Source organism: Ovis aries, chromosome 22 (genome assembly GCF_016772045.2).
Source record: "Ovis aries strain OAR_USU_Benz2616 breed Rambouillet chromosome 22, ARS-UI_Ramb_v3.0, whole genome shotgun sequence".
Classification (NCBI taxonomy): Eukaryota; Metazoa; Chordata; class Mammalia; order Artiodactyla; family Bovidae; genus Ovis; species Ovis aries.
This window is the reverse complement of record NC_056075.1, coordinates 44,147,224-44,167,591: the sequence shown is the minus strand read 5'-3', so window position 1 is coordinate 44,167,591 and position 20,368 is coordinate 44,147,224. Positions and strand designations below refer to the sequence as shown.

Below are 20,368 nucleotides of genomic sequence, written 5' to 3'. Positions count from 1 at the left end.
GAGGATGAGAACCTTCTCCTCCTGCCTTCAATCTTTCCCAGCCTCAGGGTCTTTTCCAGTTGAGTTGGCTCTTCTCATCAGGTGGCCAAAGTATTGGAGCTTCATCTTCAGTTTTTTAAAAAAACTACCCTTATTATTAAAACACAGTAGTGTCATGGACCATGTGTGTTGTCTTGAGTTCCCCAAACAGTTGATGTTACAAAGACTTGCATTCCTTAAGTTGGGAAGAGGAGGGCTACAGTGTAAGGCTTTATCTGTATCTCTAAGCATTTCAGAAGAAAGATATATCTGTGCTCTGTGTTTAAATATAGCATGGTGTTTGCTACTGAGTTGGAGAAGAAGCAATTGAATATGTAGGTCATTGACTTAGAAGAATGAGTTTGGAGTTTTCCTTTGTATCTGATTAACACTGTCTTACAATTGGGCCGTTGATGCTGTGCCATAGTTGGGTTATACAGAGTTCAACGAGATACCTGGGAGGGAAACTGCAGGAATCATAAGAAATACCTTTGCCCCTTAAGGCATTCAGGGGTGTGACTTGGTGTTGGTCCCAGGGGCCAGCTGCTTTGCAGCCAGTGTGGAAGCATTAAGCCTCTGGAGTTGTATGGGGAGGAAGCATTCTCAGAGCTGCTCTCCGGAGCAGATCCTCAGGAACAAGGGGAGAGGGCCCTACTTAATCAGGGTAAATGCCAGCGGTGTATTTTAATACATGCTTGATCCAGAACGCACTGTTTGGAATTGCATATTTAAAAGGAAACTGCCACCCCCCCCTTTGAAGGTACGTGACATTTAAAAGATCTGTAGCAGGCGATAGGTTTGACAGCTTCGAATTATATTTGAAAGAGTTTTTCTTTTGAGAAAGAAAATGATTACTTCTATTTTAAATGTCATCACAAAGACATAAACATGTTTAATCAAATTATATATTTAATTTATGTAGAATGTAATTTTTATCCCCGTGGAGGAGTCGCTGGTTATTTATTTATCAGCTTTGAAGCTGGGCAGTGTTTGAAAGCGTTCAGTTTTTTTTGAGTAAATGGCTATTTAAGGGTTTATGGAACCTGAAAAAATAGTATTATGATGGAAATATGTTTTATCTGTACACTGTACCGAATGGCGCATTTTGGGGAGAGGGGGACTACTTTATGATTTCTGGGAGGCATTGAGGATAAACTCCTGTTGAATGGATTGAAAGAAGTGTGACCCTGAAGACAATAAGGCGAGACAGCAAAGATGCTCCTGTAATTTTCTCCTTCTGGGTTCTTTGAATCAGCAGGGAGGTGCCGGGGAGTATTGGGACTGACTGCCAGCTCTCCTTAAAAGGGAGACAACACACGATCTCGGGGGACAGACTCCGAACGCCACCGAAGACCTTGAGGTTGATACAGTGTGATGAAGTTGGGTCACAAGAGGCTGATGGGGAGTTTGAGGGCAGCCTCAAGGTCCCCAGGCTGCTGGAAAAGCAGGAATGTAAGCTGTGGGTCAGCTCAGATAGGTGGCTCGCTGGTTCTGCCAATCTGCTAGGACTCACCAGCTCCAGAACTTTCTCTGAGTGAGCTGGGTGCTGGAAGGTGGCCAGCCCAGCGTACAACCGCTTGTGTCAGCCAGGGACGGTCTTGCCCTGTTCGAGCCTGCCGCCTGGTGTTTTGAGGCAGCCAAGTGGGGTCCAGGAGTCCTGAGGTTCCTTGCCCACTCATTCACATGGAGCAGCCGCGGGGGCTGGCTTTTTCCTGTCCTCTCCGGAGCTGTTTTGTGAGATGTGACCTGGGGAGCCCTGGGCAGCTGGCAGCAGCTGGGCAAGAGAAACCAGTCAGTTGTGCCTGTTCCCAGGAAAGATCTTACGTAGCAAGCATCTTTGCCAGCTGCAGCGGAGAAGGTCAGGGTTCAGGAGCCATGTACCGTGGCAGCCAAAGGAAGCTGATCCCAGCTCAGATCGTGAAGCGTGTCAACAGGCTAGGCTCCTTGTAAACAAACCCCAGGCCGCCACAAAAAGGAATTGCCCTGTTTATTGGTCAGCATGCGCCAAAGGAACAGACAAAACAGGACAAAGCTACTTGTTATTTTTGTAATTGAGCTTGTCATTGTGACGTAATCAGAGAATCACATGTAAGTTGTTAAGACCCTTTACCTGGTTCTCCCCCAGTTGGTAACATCTTGCAGAACATAGTGACGGTAAAGTGACCAGGAAACTGATACTGATACAATCCACAGACACTATTTGGATTTCCCCAGTGTCACATGCATTCGTTTGGGTATATTCACTTCTGCAGCCGTGCCCCACCACAGTGAAGACGCACAACAGTGCCCCAACCCACAAGGGTGCCTCCTGTTCCCCGTTTCCAGCCACACCCACTTTAGGTGGCGCAGACAGGTCATGGCCAGCATACAAGCTTGTCAGCAGGGCTGGCTGACTTCCAAGACCCTGCTTACTCAGAGAAGGTTCTGGAGCTAGAGTGTCCTGCCTGCTCCCCAGGCCCTAAAGCCTGACAGCCTCTAATCTGTTCTCCATCTCTGTAGTTTTGTCCCTTAAGAATGTTATAGAAATGGAATCAGGTGATACATAATGTGTAGCCTTTTGGGGCAGAGTGTTTTCACTCAGCACAGTTTCCTTTGAAATTCATTCAGGTACTTGCATTGCCGGCTCGTTCCTTTTTGTTGCTGAGGAATATTCCGTCCCAAGATTTTTTAACCCAGTCTTAGACTGGAACCCTGGGTAAGAGGAAATCCATCGTGGAAACCTGAGAGTTGCAAAATGAGAGGAGCGAGGCATCTCTGGCCTCTGCTTAGCTTACCCGCATCTTGCAGCGGATGTCCATGGGGGTGATGTTTGAAGAAGCTTGTGTGCTCTGATAGCTTGGCTGGTTTGGGGAACCAGTGGAAGGGCCTGCCTTCAGCCTGTGAGTTTTGTTCATCTGTGCTGTTGTGTTTTTGAACTGTGTACACGGACTGAAACAAAAGTTGGGATAAAAGGTGACTGGATTTTGATATTTTATGATTAGCATTGCTGCTATAAAAATAACCAACGGGAGTTCTGGTCTGGTGCACGAGAGAAGTTGAAAACTCCGTGAACATGATTTCTTTAGAGGAAGCCCTGAGCACCTCCCTTGGCATTGGCATGCCTTCATGAGAGCTGTGAAGTGGCATAGCCCCAGAATCTACTTTCACAGGGAAAGTTTTGAGCTTTTGTTCCCTCAGAAACTGGGTGTATTTGCACTGTGTTAAACATACATGCTTGTGTATTTACACACGTGTCCCGTCAGTGAGGAGAGCATTTATGAAGTTATTACCCCTATGGAAGGTCATCTGTATTTTCAGAGTTAATGAGTGCAACAGAGTGATTCGGTATGTGAGGAAGTTCGTTGATAATCCTGTGTTACTTAGCCTGATACATATGAATCAGGAGGGTTGTATCATCAGGCTGTTTGTAGGGGGAGGTTCCCTTTCCCGACAAGATGCTCTCTGAGGTCTCATCTGGCTCTGGGATTTATTCTTTCCTTTTTTGGCTGCACTGCACACCATGTGGGAATGTGGGATCTTAGTTCTCCGACTAGGGATCGAAGCTGCGTCCTCTGCAGCCATGCATGGGAAGTGCAGAGTCTTAACTGCTGGAACACCAGGGAAGTCCCTGGGATTCATTCTGAGGACTAGAATTTGTTGCCTGTAGAGGAAACTTATTTTGGCCCCGTGAATTTCCTTTCCGTTCGACCTTGGGAGTCTTCACTCACGTTTGTATTTGCGGAGTTGCACTGCGTCCTGCTCCCTGCGACATGCCTAGCGCTGTAAATGGATTTTAAAAAGTGAGGTCGTCTCTTTGGTTGCAGGTACAGCAGCCGGTCCATTTGATGGCAGTGAAGCGCTTCATTTCACACCAAAATCTCCCCTGAACCTATAGGTTTGGGTTTTAATACAGTTGTTTTGAAATAAAACAGAATTTCCTTTAGGCCTTTCTTCTTCCCAGGACTCTGGATTCATGAATTATCCTTGTCCTGTTAGAAAAGCATTTGTTAAACAGTAGAAGTGTTCACAGATACATGTTAGAGCTGAGTGCTTTATCTGTGGCATCACGCGTTCATCCCACTGTGGCCCCTCATTCTAGGTAAGAACGGTCATGTCCTGGGTTTATTGGTGAAGAAGCGAAACAAGGGATCAGGCAGCTTTTCTGGGGCCGCTCACAGCCTCCTTCAGTGCTCTTCGCTAGTGGCTGGTCTCCAGGTTCTCCAAGATAAAAATTATGTTGTCCCTGCTCACCTTCCCTGGTGGCAGCCGTCAGTGTTTCCCTGGTGGCTCAGATGGTAAAGAATCGCTTGCAGTGCAAGAGACATGGGTTTGACCCCTGGGTCGGGAATATCCCCTGGAGGAGGAAATGGCAACCCACTCCAGTTTTCTTACCTGGGAAATCCCATGGACAGAGGAGCCTGGCGGGGTACAGTCCATGAGGCTGCAAAGAGTCGGTCACGACGGAGGGATTAACGCCCTTCACTGCTCACCGGGAGCTGACCAACTAACCAGTGACCAACCTGTAAAGTGGTCGGTGCCCGTACAGTATAGAGGTGGAGATGGGGAAACAGTTGGTGAGAGCTGGGGTCTGAGGGGTGTTAACCAGCTGAATTCATTTTTACCCAGCTTCCTCCCAACTCGATATTCTGCCTATAGTCCCATGATCAGTAGCAGCTGGTATCTAAATCTAGTCACTATTTTTGTGAGTAATTTTTCCAGGGCTTATGAATGCAGCCGCTTGACTCTCAAGTCATATGTGTGTGTGTGTGTGTGTGTGTGTGTGTGTTTGTATTTTTTGCTTTTAGACACGACTAAGCGACTTCACTTTCACTTTTCACTTTCACGCATTGGAGAAGGAAATGGCAACCCACTGCAGTGTTCTTGCCTGGAGAATCCCAGGGATGGGGGAGCCTGGTGGGCTGCCGTTTATGGGGTCGCACAGAGTCGGACACGACTGAAGTGACTTAGCAGCAGCAGCTCATTCTTCTGCAGTCTAGTCTGTAGCCAAGAACTTGGCTGGAGCCTGCCAAGGCCACCTTGTGGCAGTGCCATCCTATCCTGCAGGCCCTGGGGAGAGTGGGTTCTGAGCTCCCCGTGGGAGTCAAGGGATCCCCGCTGCATTGGTGCCCCTTCCTCTGCCCCTCTGGGCTTCTTCCAGGTCGATTGGCTCCTGGAATTCAGATTGATGTGTTGGCGTCCATACGAGGGACACCTTTCTGTTTTGTTTTAAATTTTTTTTAACGTTGTTTTTTTTAACCCCCACTTTCTAAGTCTTTTTGAATTTGTTACAATATTGCTGCTATATTTTATGTTTTGGTTTTTTGGCCCCGAGGCATGTGGGATCCAACCCGCACCCTCTATATTAGAAGGTGAAGTCTTAAGCACTGAGCCACCTAGAAGTCCCATCACCCTGTTTGTAGATTAACTTCATGAGCTTGAAGAGGATGCCTTACTTCCTACTTCCTTTTGGACTCACCTGCACAGTGCAGCAGTTACTTAAGGGCTTAGATCCTAAATAGAGCCAGGAACCGTCGGCAGCAGCTCCGTTTCTGTATTCCCAGCCTCAGCTCCCTCTCCTGAGGCAGAAGCCCACACAGACTCACTGTGCGTTTTCCAGATTGTAAGAGACCTGCCTTTACAGAAAATGGAGAAATCGAGGAAAATATGAAGACTGTTTTTATGATCCAAAAGCCTTCTATTTTAAAAATCACCTTAGCACGGAAAAATAATTTCTCTTAACGCTTCGGGTGTATTTTCTGTCTCGTGCATACATGCATACACTAAGAAGTGAAATTCACTGTTTAAAGAATATTTTTTGAATAAGATTTGGAGTCTGTTTGCTTTTCCATTTGACGTACAAGTGTTTCTCCTAAGTTATGAAGTGTTTTTGAATTTTTAAAACTGAGTAACCTGTTGAGATTACATGTATCATAATATATGTAGGTATACCATGATAGCTGTTTGTCATGTCTACAGTGTCGCAGAAATAGTTATCCAACTCTTTTCTGTTTTAGGGATCATCTTAGGTGGTTTGTATTTTTGGTGTGGTATGTGGAATCTTGGTTTTCAGACCAGAGATTGAACCCACGCCGTTTGCATTGGAAGTGCAGAGTCTTAATCACTGGCTGCCAGGGAGATCCCTGAGATGATCTATTTTTATTTTTATCTAAATCTTGGCTCCTCCTCTAGTTATTGTCTAAGGGTAGAATGAGCTGGGGGGTGAACTCTTAACTTTTCAGAAATGGTGCCCTTTCATACTCCCACTGAAGTGGTGGGACTTGGGGGGTGTTTGTCTCACCAGCTCTTCAAACATTCTATTCTGCCATCCGTGGATTTTGCGTTAAAGATCCTAAGCTTAGTGTGTTTTTTGTCTCTGTGTTGAGCATCAGGAGACATGCTTGCTGTCTGACCCCGTGCGCCTGCTCAGTGGGGTACCCGATGAAAAGGAATTCAGCACACCTCTTCCGCACTCTGCAATCTAACAGGGAGAAAGCTGAGGCCAGGGTGTTCTTTCAAGATGCCCCACTGGTTAGTGGTTGCTACTTGCTATGTTCTCTTTGTCAGCTAGCCCATCTCTCTCCCAGTCCTGGCAGGTTCCGGAACCTCTCCCAGAGGTGGAAATACCTGGGCCTGTAGCTTTCTGGTTCACTTGCTGTCTGGATCCACAAAAGGCCACTTACAGTATCTCTGATTTGCCTTATGGACTTACACCCCTGTTGCCTGATGCATTGAGCCAGGCTGATTGTAAGGGGGTCCTTCCCCAGAAAGGACTCTCTACCCCTGGGCATTTCAAAGTTAACAAGGCGGCTTCACGGCCTGTCTGACATTGGGACAGATGCTCGGGGTCACAGCCAGGCTTCTGGGAGCTGGGGGTCAGACTGCTCAGACCAGCACTTCCACGGCCAACTGGGCAGTTTAGGGTGTGGGAACGCTGCTTGAATTCACAGGATGACGTCGTTGTGTGTGTGGGTTGCTGCTCACGGCTCCACTTTTTTTTCTTTCTTTCTTTCAAAACTTGGCTCACATCCGGCCTGAGCACCCCGTCGATTTGCTTTCCATGTTCATTTTTCCAGCTGTATCCAACCTTACCCCCCCCCCCCCACCCCCCGCCCCATCCCGATGCTCTTGTTTATTTCTCCATCTCTGGAGCCACTGAGAGAGAGGCTTTCTCCAGAGGATTGAAGGCCAGCTAATGCTATGAGGCTAGGCTCCTCCCAGTCACCTAGCCCGGCTCAAATCTGCTGGCTCTGAAGGGTGGGTGCGAAAGCAAAAAGCTCAAAGACAGCCGAGGAATGGACACATTAATTGACTACATCTGAGACAACACTGAGAAAATATCCTATTTTGTTTTCCTTAAGAAAGTGGCTGGGTTCCAAGACTTCCCTTACAGTTTTCCACTGGCTGTCCTTATATTTGAAGACAGAGTTCTGAAATCTTGGCTGTTGGGCCTCTTCATGTTCTTAAAGCTTAAACCCAGCTGAAGATATTTAATATTACAAAATTTCCATAAGCATTCCCTCTGCAAAGACTGGATGTGAAGTTTGTGCCTGGAGGGCAGGTTTCTTCTTGAAGCTGAAACTCTTGGACGTGGGGGTAACCATGAAGTGTTGATTTGACCTTAGGTGTCTTGATAGTAGCGCAGTTGTATCAGGACATGGAATATTAACTTTCAGGGTCCCCACCCTGCCTCAATAAAGGGTAATTGTTCCCAAGCTCATTAATATGGTTTATTCATTATTAGGCAATCGCATATGGAATTGAATCCTGGGAAGGAATGGCATGGCTGTAGAAGGGGAAGGCATCTCAGGTCATACCGTGTTAACTCTGTCTTGTCCAGCCTTTCCGTCTTTGGAGGACGTTGTCCTTCCCTGGTGACAACCAGTCCAGAATTCCACACTGTTTTATGCTTGGTGGGCCAGGTCTTTCTGGGGGCTGTGTTAATATTGAGAGGCTGGGCCCCACCCCAGGTGACTTGGGTCAGCCTGAGGTCCTGGTTGGGGTCAGATCACACTTGTGTGGCCCTGAGTTCTGAGCCCAGGGGCAGAGGTTGGGTGGGGGGCGGGGCCTACATCCCAGCAGCCCCTGGCCCCTCCCACTCAACCCACCTCACCCCCTGCTGCTCAGATGCCCATCTGTGCTCCCAGCAGCCCCTGATGTACGCAGCTCTGGTCCCCTGACGTACGCAGCTCTGGTCCCCTGACGTACGCAGCTCTGGTCCCCTGGCCCAGCCGAAGTCCGAAACCGTTTGTTTCTGTGCTGGATGATTGTGGGTCCCTGGATGTGGGGGAGAGCTGCTGAGGGTGGTCAGGTGTGAATCAGGAGCTGGAGGGGTTGCGTGAGGGCCCGGGCTGTTCAGGGGTCACACGAGCTGTGCTCCAGGAGCCCGTGGCCTCAGATTGACACCTCTGTCTGGCTGTCCCTCTGTCTGGGTGTGCCTCTCTGGCCAGAGGGCTTCTTTTTGCTGATAGGGGTGGGTCGGTTCTGCAGGGCAGGCATTTGGTTTCTCTTGGGGGCTTCTGGGTTCCATGTCTGCTTGAGGCTTTTCCCCACCCGCCACCCTTGAACTTGAGATAGTCCGAGGCCCTTCGGTGGATACACGGGGAAAGCCCCTGGCACCCACTTCCCATGCCCTCACATCCTTACTGTGACCCCATCCTGGAGGGTCACTCCCCTTTTGCACAGATTGACACGGTGCTGTGTGGCTGGTGTGTGGAGCGGGAACAGTGAACAGGTTGACTCAGGGCTGGCCTGGGGTGACCTCCAGATCACCACGGCTCCCCAGGACTGGCTTTTGTCTAGAGCTGGGGCTCAGGTTCCGTGTCTGTGGGTCCCTCTTGCAGCAACCCATGGGCAAGTGGTTCCTTCTGCCTGGGGCGCAGGTGAGCAGCTGGATGCCCCAGGGTGGGGCCCTGCGGCTGTGGGCAGCTGGCCAGCATTTCCGAGAGTGACCGTGCATCGCTTCAGTCATACTTACTTTAAAAAACTTTTGCTTTTGTTTTGGTATAGCCAGTTAACAATGCTGTGATAGTTTGAGGTGGACAGCAAAGGGACTCAGCTGTACCTACACATGTATCCATTCTCCCCTGAATGCCCCTCCCATCCTGGCTGCCGCATAACATTGAGCAGCGTGCTCAATGTTACAGGAGGTCTTTGTTGGTTGTCCGTTTTAAATGCGGCGGTGTGTACCTGTCCATCCCGAACTTCCCCAACTCCCCCTTCCCCTCGTCCTTCTCTCCTGACCACCCTGGACTCGTCCTCTTGAGTCTGTGAGTCTGTTTCTGTTCTGTAGATAAGTTCTCGTGTGTCATTTCTTTTTAGATTCTGCATCTAAGGGATGTCATACGCTGTTTCTCCGTCTCTGACTTCACTTGGTATGTTCAGTCGTAAATTTGATAACAACAGGCGCCCCCTTGAGAGGGCCCGCCAGCAGCATCTGAGCCGAGAACACTGACGAGCGCGAAGCCTGGGGATCTGGACCGTTCTCCACCCGGTCCCGTGTTCCTTTCCTGAGCACAGCCTGGCCTCTGGACTCTCACCATGGGGAGGGCGGGTCCACCCTGCCGACAGGGAGCATGTGGGTCCCTTCGTGACCTGGCGAGAGGTACTGGACTCTTCAGCCAAACGGGAACCATTTATCTCATAAGGCGAGCAGAGACTGGTTTGGTCCTTAGCTGAGGCTGGTGATGACACACTCATGTCGGAGTCACAGGCCAGTATCTGATGACCACTAGCATTTACTGAGCACTTGCTGGACCCTGGCCTTGTGCCGAGCCCCCAGGCATGATCTCTTCAAAAGGACCTGATCAGCCATGAAGCAGACAGGACAGCTCAGATGGGACAGAGTCCCAGGCATTGGTCACCTCGACCCGAGGAGCCTGGGATTCTCTGTGGTGTCCTGTTAACTCCACACTCTCCCCTCCATTCCTCCCCACTCGCCCCTCTACTTACTTACTGCAGTAAATTTGTGATTGCCTGAGGAAAGAGTTTGTGGACTACTTGCTGGCTCTCTATTGAAGTGCTAAATTTTTAAAATTCATTTTTGGCGGTGCTGGGTCTTTGTGGCCACTCACAGCCTTTCTCTAGTTGGCAGCAAGCAGGGGCTACTCTCTGGCCGCGGTGCAGGGGCTTTCATTGCCCCCACTGGTTGCAGCGCTGGGGCCCTACTTGCTCCGCGGCATGTGGACCAGGGATCGAACCTCTGTCCTTCGTATTGGTAGGCGGATTCTTAACCACTGGACCAGCAGGAAAGTCCGGAAGTACTAAATGTGAAGGGGCCCCCCTGGATCCGAGATAAGCACAGCGTGAAGGAGGGCGGGTTCCAGTTAAGACCCATGTTCTCTCTGCACCAGGTTTTCTTGCTTCTGTCCACAGTTACCCCTTGAGGACCTCCTCTTCTGCTCACAGATGTCCAGGCCAGGCCTCGCTTTTGTTCACTGGCCACCTTGTTCCTCCCAGCCAGAGGGAGAGGAACAGAGGCGCTTTCCTTGGAAGCCTACCCCCACCGCCCATGGCAGGACAGAGGACAGGCATTTCAAAGCTTCCGTGACCCAAATGTGAGTCCAACAGAGCAGAGAATCCAGGGGTTCAGGCAGGCCCCGGGTAGTAGCAGAGCTGACTCATCACAGCTTTAGAGGCATTAGAAATAGTTCATCCATAGTAAGTGCCGATAAGTGGGCACTTTGTGATACCTGCCACAGGTAGGGTTGGGGGGGGAGTCCCAGGGAGCCCACGCTGGGCTACCCGCGTGCCTGTCTTCTCTGTAGAGTTTGGATGGGGCAGGACCTTCATGCAGGGCACAGAGCGGAGCACAGTGGCAGCGCCTTGAGAGAGCAAAGTTCAAGTGGGAACAGGGCTGGTCCTCCCAGAATGAGCCAGGGTAGAGCCTCTCAGGACCCCTTGCAGACCTTTTAGAGTGCATCTCATTCAGTTTTAACTGTGGACCTAAAAGGTAATTTTCATACGCTCAACTCAGGATAAGAAGAAACTAAAAGTCCAGGTGGTGGGGACCCTGCTAGGCAATGCGTCTCAATTTGTAAGTTTCCTGCATGAAAACCCTAGCCTTGGCTCAGACCCCTGCAGGCCCTGGGTGCTGCCCCTTCACGCGCATGGCGGGGTGTGTGTGTGTGTACGTGCATGCACGCGCTCACACCTTCCTCATTATCAACTGTGGCGGAACACACTTGCCAAGTGATGTTTAATAAATTCACCCAGGTTACTGTACAAAAATAGATGCCCTTTCCCTTGGCCAGATGAAGCTGAGTCAACTTGGAGCTTCCTGGCATTTACTGGCTGAGGCCGAGTTTTGTACTTGGTGAAACAGCCCGCTTAGGTTCCTGGGGCTGCTGGTGGAGGAGCGGTGGTGATTTTAATCAGTGCAGTCATTTCTGTGTCTTGTTGTATACTCCTGGAAGTTCTTAGAGGAATCCTGCCAGGAAAATTTCCCCTGGCGAATCCACGGGGCACGGCTCCCCGTTGAACTGTCATCAAGTATCTGCGGAAACAAAGTGTTTTTGAATTTTTAGCCTTTCTGTGGCTCCAGCCTTTTTAAGTACTTCTTTTCCACCTTCAAGTAACAATGGGCACTCGCTTTAAAGATTCTGACAGTCTTCCAGGCTTTTTAATGTTCTTAATCTGCTAAAGGAGCTGTCACTGTTCACTTGGGCAGACTGCAGGCTCTTCCAAATTTTTGGCTTGAAATTCCGTGGAAGGTCACCTCCTCTGTGAGGCCTTCTACACAGGTGGGGTTGTCTGTTCCCTATTAATTTTACTGTGAAGCATCTCAAGGAGAGAGTCCGTACCCACCCCTAAGACTGGGTAGATTTAACATGTCGCCTTTGTCGTCAGGCCTTCGTTGAAAAGAATGTTACTGACACGCGTGCGTATACACACACACTTGTCTGTTGTTGTTTAGTGGCTCAGGCATGTCCGACTCCTCTGCAGCTCCATGAACTGTAGCCTGTCAGGCTCCTCTGTCCATGGTTTTCCCAGGCAAGAATACTGGAGTGGGCTCCCATTTCCTTCTCCAGGAAGTCTTCCTGACCCAGGGATTGGAATATCCACACCTCCTGCATTGGCAGGCAGATTCTTTACCGCTGAGCCACCTGGGAAGCCTTTTAAACAGATATATATATATATTTAATATGATATGTATTATATATTATAAGTAATTTTTGTTGTTGTTTTAGTTAAATGTTTGATTTCCCACTGTGTTCCATGTTTGATTTCCCACTGTGTTCCAGACCTGGAGGACTTTGGAGATGAATGATGTGTAATCAAGGCATTAAAATACTTCAGAGATTTGATGATGTGCAGAGTATGTCGCAGCCTGGCAGTCTGACGTGACGGTGTTACAGAAGATGTCCAGGCGATGGGATTTGAAGGGTGGATGAGAGTTGGTTAGGCAGGTTCTCGCTGCTTCCAGAGGATGTTTCCTTGGCTGTAATAGATACTTAGTCAAGGAAAGTGTCATTAGAGGCTTGCGACCATTGAGAGCCCGTGACTTATCCGTCCCTTCCTAGCACGTCAGAGATTGGATGTTTCTGCTCTCCCCACCCACTCCCTTGAATTGGAAAGTTTGGGGTGTAAGGCAGTGTGGGGCACGGTGGGCGTGAGTTACTTCTTGCCTTTGGGTATATGCTCGCCCTGACCATAGAGACCGCCATGTTCCTGTTCTTGACTGGGTGCTAATGGACAAGCAGAAGCTGGCTGGTGTCAGGGTTTGGACCCTTCCTTCCATTAGAAAGAGCACAGGAATATGGCATTCTTTCTTTCTTTTTCTTTTAATTAAAAAATTATTTATTTGTTTGGCTGTGTTGGGCCTCAGCTGCACCATGTAGAACTGTTAGTTGTAGCACATGGGAGCTAGTTCCCTGATCAGGGACTGAACCTGGGCCCCTCCCTGTATTGGGAACGTGGAGTCTTAGCCATTTGACCACCAGGGAAGTCTCAGGAGTATGGTTTCTTTTCAGTGGTTTGGAAAGTAGAGTGCAGATGGGAAACAGGTTACAGTAATTTCATACATTTTTAAAAAACATCAATCAACCGTGTGAATCCTGCTTGATTGTAAGGGGAGCCTGGAAATGGTCAGGGTCGGCTGCAGCAGTTCTTTCTCACGGGACTTGAGAAGGACTGCCCGAAAACATGAACACCCCTGGTGCCTGGCACCTCTGATGTTGCAATTTCTGTCCTTCATGGGAACGGCACAGAGAAGACACGCCTGCGCCCAGGTGTTTGCCTTTTCTATCAGTCCTGGGAGTTGTAACTTCTGCGTCCACCCCCCTTACTGCTCTGAGTGTACAGGAAGTGGTTCAGGTAATGTGGAAGGTCCCATATATTTCCTCTTCGTTCCACGTGTAGTAAAATAGATGTGAGTGCTGTTTAATGCATCACCTCGTTTCATATTGCATTTGCCAAGAAAGTGCAGTTTTATTGAACATTAGGATTGAATTCTTAACTGAGTAATCAATTTCGGTAGTAAGTTAAAATGCCTTCTATTAATGACAACTGCAACCGTTAATCAGTTACAGTGGATTAACAGTTGTCAGCACTTATGCTAATAGCACTTATAAACCATGGGATTCTGGTTTGCACTTTATAATTCCATATTTCTCAAACTGCTGGTAAGATGGTTTGCTTGAAGGTATTGATTGTTTTGTCCCTTTGCTTGCTACTTGGAGATGTAAAGAAGTTAAATGACATTTTCACGGCGATGACACAATATCACCTTCTGGTTTTGCACACTTGGCTTCACGTCAAAATAGATGGAAAGAGATCATTTGTTCTGGTGCTCTACTGTTTAATTTGATCTGGTGTGTGACTAAAGCAAGACAAATGGTATTTTTAATGAAACCATTTAATAACCTCTGGTAGCTTAGAATCGAAGGCATTGGAAAAATGCAATTAAAGGATGGCTAGATGTAAACAACAAAGAAAGAAATCACTGCCTCAGCTCCACTGACCCATTTCATTTTTGCTTTCAAGGTTTCATCGCCTTAAATGGTTTTGAACCAATGAAGCTGGATTCTCTTAAAAAAGACGGACAGCTCATCGTGTGAACTATAGAGTTTGTGGACAAATTTATGTTGGTGAGTTACTATAAAATGGCTCCAGGTAAAAGTTCAGGTTTTTCAAAAATCCCCTTTGGAATGTGTTTTCAATTTGTTGATGACTATGGATCTCCGACAGCCTCTGGATATTTCATTGGGACGTTTAATAGCGGGATCATATTGATTGTCTTTCAATTAATTGCATCTGGTATTTTCATTTATCAAAAGCAAAATACATGTAATTAACTCTGAAGCAATACAGTTCAGTGTAAAGTGATGTTGCTGCGGTCGCTGCTGCTATAGAGATAAGTCAACGGAAATTACACTAGGAAACTCGAGTCAGGATGGAGCCGTGTTAGGGCTTCTCGACATATTAATTACAAAGAATAAAAATGAATTAGGGAAATAGTCCCATGCCATGCTGAGTGGCTCGAGCAAAATGGTAGATGGACGTCTTTAGGAAGAAAGCAGCTTGCTGATGCTGGTGCATCTTTAATGAGCTAAGAGTCTGAGAATTAGAGACCTCCAGGATGTCCTTTTTTAATTTTTTGCCACAGCCTCACAGGGCTACGGGATCTTAGTTACCTGAAAGAGAAAGTGTTAGTCACTCAGTCGTGTTCGACTCTTTGAGCCCCCATGGACTGTAGCCCGCCAGGCTCTTCTGTCCATGGAATTCTCCAGGCAAGAATATGGCAGTGGGTAGCCATTCCCTTCTGCAAGGCATCTTCCAGACTCAGGGACTGAACCTGTGTCTCCTATGTTACAAGCAGATGCTTTACCATTATCTGCCCGGGGATTAAACCCGTGTCCCCGCAGGGGAATTAACCATTGGACCACCAGGGGAGTCCCTCAAGGATGTCCTGAACATAGAATTATTTCTCTCTGGTGGAATGGATTAGGGATGTGGGTGTGTTTTGAGGAGACCCTTCAGTTGCCGGCCCTCATGTGGAGTGTGGTTGAGAAAATACGGATGGATAGACTTCAGTCCCCTTCCTACCACCAGAGCAAGGACTTGGAGTGGGCAGGGTGAGGGGGCTCCTGAGTTAATTTCAATGTGCCTCTAGCCATTTCCCACAAAACCTTTACAGAGTCTCAAAGTGCCAACTTCTCAGAAATGATTGATTTTCATCCTGCTAGGGGAAAAAAAAAATTTGCTCCTTGAGCTGACAGTGTCATTTTAAAGCCAGGGAAAAAAAAAGAAGGTGAGCAAAGCTTCTTGGTGTTCTTTCTGTCTAGGCCCTGGGTTTACTCCCTGCAGTATTGAGTAGGACAGACCATCTCTTAGCTGTGGGTCAGAGGCTCACAAAGAATTTGTGTAGCAGCGTCCGTGCCTGGGACTCCTAAGCAGGTCCCTGTACGTGGTCCTAGAGTAAATGTTAGTAATAACACACAAATACACGCTGCCTTTAACATGTTAGCCTTAGGCGGCCTGGCTTTGGTGGGTGGTCCTGCCTGGGCGTGAGAAACTGACCCTCAGTCTCAAGCCAGCCAAGGGGGCGTGGCCAGGAGGGGTCTCCCTGTACAGTCTCCCCCCATCCCACAAGAGAGGAGAGTCTCTTGTGGGCCCTGGGGCTGCTCCCCCGGACCTCGGCCTGCAGAACCTGCTCCACGGCAGGTCCCTCCTAAAGGCCTTTATTTGTGAAATGGGTGGTTCTACTGCAGTGGTCCCCGTGAGCCCCCGCCTTGTCTTGGGTTGGCCAGAACGTTTGTTTAGATTTTTTTTCCGTAACATCTTATGGAAAAATCCAAACGCACTTTTTGACCAACCCAATAGACGTCCAGAAACCTTTGCCAAGAGTTGTCTGAGAAGGCTGCCCGGCCGAAGGTCGCAGCAGAGTGTGCAGGTCACAGAGGGTGACTTAACAGAGAGGGCTCCGTAATCTTTGAGCAAGTCTCTGTTTTGAGGGGATGAGAAGCTAGAAGTAATCGGTGAACCTCCTTTGGGACAGTGGGACATGGGTGTGTCTATTTTAGTCATGGAGGCCTCTCAACCATACACGCTCAATTTGGCCTTTGAAAGCCAATATTTCTTTTCTTTTCTGTCTGCCACTCATCTTGTAAAAGAAGCCTTTGTTTTAAAGACCTCATGTGCTGTAATCTGCCCCGGGTTCTTGGGCAGGGACGTCATCGCACACATTCTTTGTGGACCTGGGAGAGTTCCAAGACAGGGCCCTGGGGCTGAAGATGTGTTCAACGGCTCACAGTGATGTAGATCCTTTAGGCTCCCAAGCACATCCAGTTCCACGTCCAAGCACTGGCAGTGCCCAACCCAAACATCGAAAAAATGGTTAAGTAACAGCATTTTCATTTGATTCAGCCTAATAATTGTACCAGTGCAGGATCCTGTTGATCTGTGATCTCTATCTCAGAGAGAGGAACATTCAGTTTAGTTCAGTCGCTCAGTCGTGTCAGACTCTTTGCGACTCCATGAACCATAGCACGCCAGGCCTCCCTGTCCACCAACTCCCAGAGTTCACCCAAACTCATGTCCATCGAGTCAGTGATGCCATCCAGACATCTCATCCTCTGTCGTCCCCTTCTCTTCTGCCCCCAATCCCTCCCAGCATCAGGGTCTTTTCCAGTGAGTCAACTCTTCGCATGAGGTGGCCAAAGTATTGGAGTTTCAGCTTCAGCATCAGTCCTTACAAAGAAATCCCAGGACTGGTCTCCTTTAGGATGCACTGGTTGGATCTCCTTGCAGTCCAAGGGACTCTCAAGAGTCTTCTCCAACACCACAGTTCAAAAGCATCAATTCTTCAGCGCTCAGCTTTCTTCACAGTCCAACTCTCACATCCATACATGACCACTGGAAAAACCATAGCCTTGACTAGACGGACCTTTGTTGGCAAAGTAATGTCTCTGCTTTTGAATATGCTGTCTATGTTGGGCATAACTTTCCTTCCAAGGAGTAAGCATCTTTTTGTTTCATGGCTGCAGTCACCATCTGCAGTGATTTTGGAGCCCCCCAAAATAAAGTCTGACACTGTTTCCCATCTATTTCCCATGAAGTGATGGGACCAGATGCCATGATCTCAGTTTTCTGAATGTTGAGCTTTAAGCCAACTTTTCACTTTCGTCAAGAGGCTTTTTAGTTTCTCTTCACTTTCTGCTATAAGGGTGGTGTCATCTGCATATCTGAGGTTATTGATATTACTCCCGGCAATCTTGATTCCAGCTTGTGCTTCTTCCAGCCCAGCATTTCTCATGATGTACTCTGCATAGAAGTTAAATAAGCAGGGTGACAATAGACAGCCTTGATGTACTACTTTTCCTATTTGGAACCAGTCTGTTGTTCCATGTCTAGTTCTAACTGTTGCTTCCTGACATGCGTATAGGATTCTCAAGAGGCAGGTCAGGTGGTCTGGTAGTCCCATCTCTTTCAGAATTTTCCACAGTTTATTGTGATCCACATAGTCAAAGGCTTTGGCATAGTTAATAAAGCAGAAATAGAAGTTTTTCTGGAACTCTCTTGCTTTTTCCATGATCCAGCGGATGTTGGCAATTTGATCTCTGGTTCCTCTGCGTTTTCTAAAACCAGCTTGAACATTGGATGCATTTTATCCCATGTTAGAATGCGATGGCAGCACACTTCCTGATAACAGACTTTTCCTGGGCACCTAGCATGCTCAGACATTCCGCCTCATATGATGGTTCTCAGGACATACGGGTTTGTCGCGTAATTTGGGGGAACAGTTTTTTGGCAGCGCTCTGAGAAAGCTCAAGAAGTTCAGTGTGACCCTGGAGTTGGCCCTAATTGGAGCACGGCCACCATGCCTGGAGGATGATGCCTCGTGGTGTCCGCGATCTCACCCATGGCAACTGTGGCACTGTTGGCCTGGCTCCTCCCCAGCACTGGGCACCCTGCCAGCGGATTAACCTTTGCCCCTGCCCACCCCCAGGTATACTTGCAGGGTGGGGTTCGTCCCTGTCCCAGGAACATGTGTTAGTTCCGGGCTCTTCTCTCCTCGGCTCATTCTTGCGCCCAGCACACTGAACCCCACTTTTCGGGTGGCTATCCACTCAGCCCCACCTGTAGCCCCTGTGGGGCAGCATCTTGAATTGCAGCCTGAGAAAGGGACCCCATGTCGATTTCAACCTGATAGCTTACCTGTCGAGGTCTCCTTCTAGACACATCTTTTTTAATGTGGGGAGGGGAGAAGGAAATAGATGAAAAACACAGTTCATAGGAGGTCCGTCTTGGAATGGCAGCCCTGCGTGGTGCTAGGACCATGCGTAGGTCTTTCTTGTCTTCTTGGCATATTTGTGCGTGTCCTCATTTAAGGGCATTAAGATTTCTCTTAATATTTCTAGACTTGATACTCTGGCTTTCGTGGATTTTTCTTTTCCTGACTTCAAACCAGACATTTCCACTTTCTCCCCAGAGAGGCTCCTCTGTCGTCCATAATGAACAACTGCCTGCTGCCTTAAGACCTGTTGCATTTCGTCCTGCTGTTACTATCCAGCCTGTAGTTGTTGCTTGCTCTGGTGAAAACCCCACATGCCCCCAGTCTGCAGGTTTCTGGGACCAGCGTTAGTTCTCCCGTGGTTCGGATGGGTCCATTGTTTCTTCTTGTGCCGTTTTGTCATTAAGCATTGATATTTGTAGCGGTGCCAGGTAACCTTGTAATTTCAACAGAAGTGTCGGGGAAAGAAATAAGTGCTTGTTGTCAAATGTCTACAACTAAGTGGAAACACAAATCACCGCCCTTAGCTTTGATTCTGTAAAGTGATGGTGGGGTAGCGGTGGCTGTGGTTTGGCAGACACAGCGGGGTATCCGGCTGCCTGCACCCAGAGAAGTGTGCGCGCTGCTTTATTTTGACAGATTGTGATAATGCTGTAGAAGCTTGACCGGCCTCACAAAACCCCAGGGAAAGGTGATCTGAGGTTCTGCAGACGCCAGTGATTCAGAGGGGAGGGACTTGCGAAGTCTGCCTTGGGGACCAGGCAGGTCTGACCTGAGTATGGCTTCAGTGGACCGGGGGCTTCAGTCACATCGCCTCCAGTCTTTAGGGTCTCTGCCCCGTTTCTGCCAACACAGCTTCCTTCTCCCCTGACAGAAGGGGAAAGGACTGCCTTACCCCAGAAACAAATGCCTGTACCCTGCAGCCACCCTGACTGCTGCTTCCCCTGGGCACTGGAGGGACCTGGCTCTGGTCACGCTGGTCCTCGATTGTGGCCTCCAGGCTCCCCTGGAGCTCTCGGTCTGCACAAGGGGCGTGTGATCCTCCTCCAACTTTTAGGCTAGAGGCACGGCTGCCAACGTTGGAAACCACAAACCAGTGCAAGATTCGCTGGGCCTTTCATCTCCGGGGACTCTCTAGATGAGAAACGGCCGGGAGGCCACGATCCAGGCGGTGGGGATGATGCTGATGGAGCTGCAGCTCGCTCTCCGTGGAGAGAGGGGAGGGCCTTGCTGGAGCTCTTGGTTCCTGGCTCTTGTCTGTGTTTCTTCCTGAGCCTCGGCTCCAAGCTCCTGCAGGGGCCCTTCCCTGGAAGATGTTGGCTCAGCCCTTATCCTTTCCTCCTAGAATTTCCAGATTCCCACAAGGCTTCTTGGGCAGCCCCAGGGAGATCAGCCAGCCAGTCCCCTTACTGTCCGTGTCCTGTTCACATGGGGTCAAGTCCCCAGGCCTCTCGTTCTCGTAGGTCATTTTTCTGCTCTGTTGGTGCTGTTCCCTGCCTCCCGCCCCTCCAGACTGATGGCTGGTTCTAATCCAAGGCTCTTCCCCAGCCAGGGAGGCATGGAACTCTGGCATCCATGTGTCTGGAATATAGGCAGTCTGCCTCGTGGACTTCCTGGGGTTCCCAGCCAGGGAGGGACTCTGCTGAGCTGTCCCTGTTCCTGGGCAGGGAGCAGGCCTGGCTGGGAGAAACTGTTTCTTGCAGCCCTCTGTCCTGGGAGGGACACGAGTTGGGTCATCACCAAGCATGCCATTCAGTGTTATGCAGGGACAGGCTAGATATTGGCCCTCTTTTCCCAAGATCCTATGACCTTGGCTGAGATTGTTGTTTTATTAGTGTGTAATAGTAGTATGAATTTATTAAGTGATGCTGAGATTGTATGCCAGCACGTGGGGCCCACGAGTAGACCTGGGGCTCAGACTCCGACAGTGTAACCCCAGATTCAGGGTTCCCTAGGTCCCTGCTGAAACACTTGAGTCCTCTGACTTGCTCCCTCCTGGCATACAGGATCCCTCTGTAGCGAGGCTCGGTCATTATTGCTCCTGGGGTCTGCGACTCTCTGGGAAGTTCATGTGCTTGTCTGCGTGATGGAGTCTGTCCCTGCCCCAGGCACTTGGTTCCTGGGATGCGGGGGCTGACCATG

The 20,368-nt window shown here is 49.0% G+C and overlaps 1 protein-coding gene across 5 annotated transcripts in view; it reads left to right on the top strand.

Annotated features, from left to right (window-relative positions):
• Positions 1–20,368, top strand: part of CTBP2 (C-terminal binding protein 2) — a 167,302-nt gene that overhangs the window by 37,165 nt on the left and 109,769 nt on the right. For 2 of the 5 annotated variants that reach the window (XM_027960497.2, XM_027960500.2), the window contains exon 2: positions 13,978–14,081. The exons of 1 other annotated variant lie outside the window; for it this stretch is intronic. The gene's annotated coding sequence lies outside the window, so the exon portion shown is untranslated. Of the gene's footprint in view, positions 1–585; positions 13,309–13,977; positions 14,082–20,368 lie in introns of those variants that run through there. 2 more of the 5 variants (XM_027960498.3, XM_060404578.1) reach the window with 2 other exon arrangements.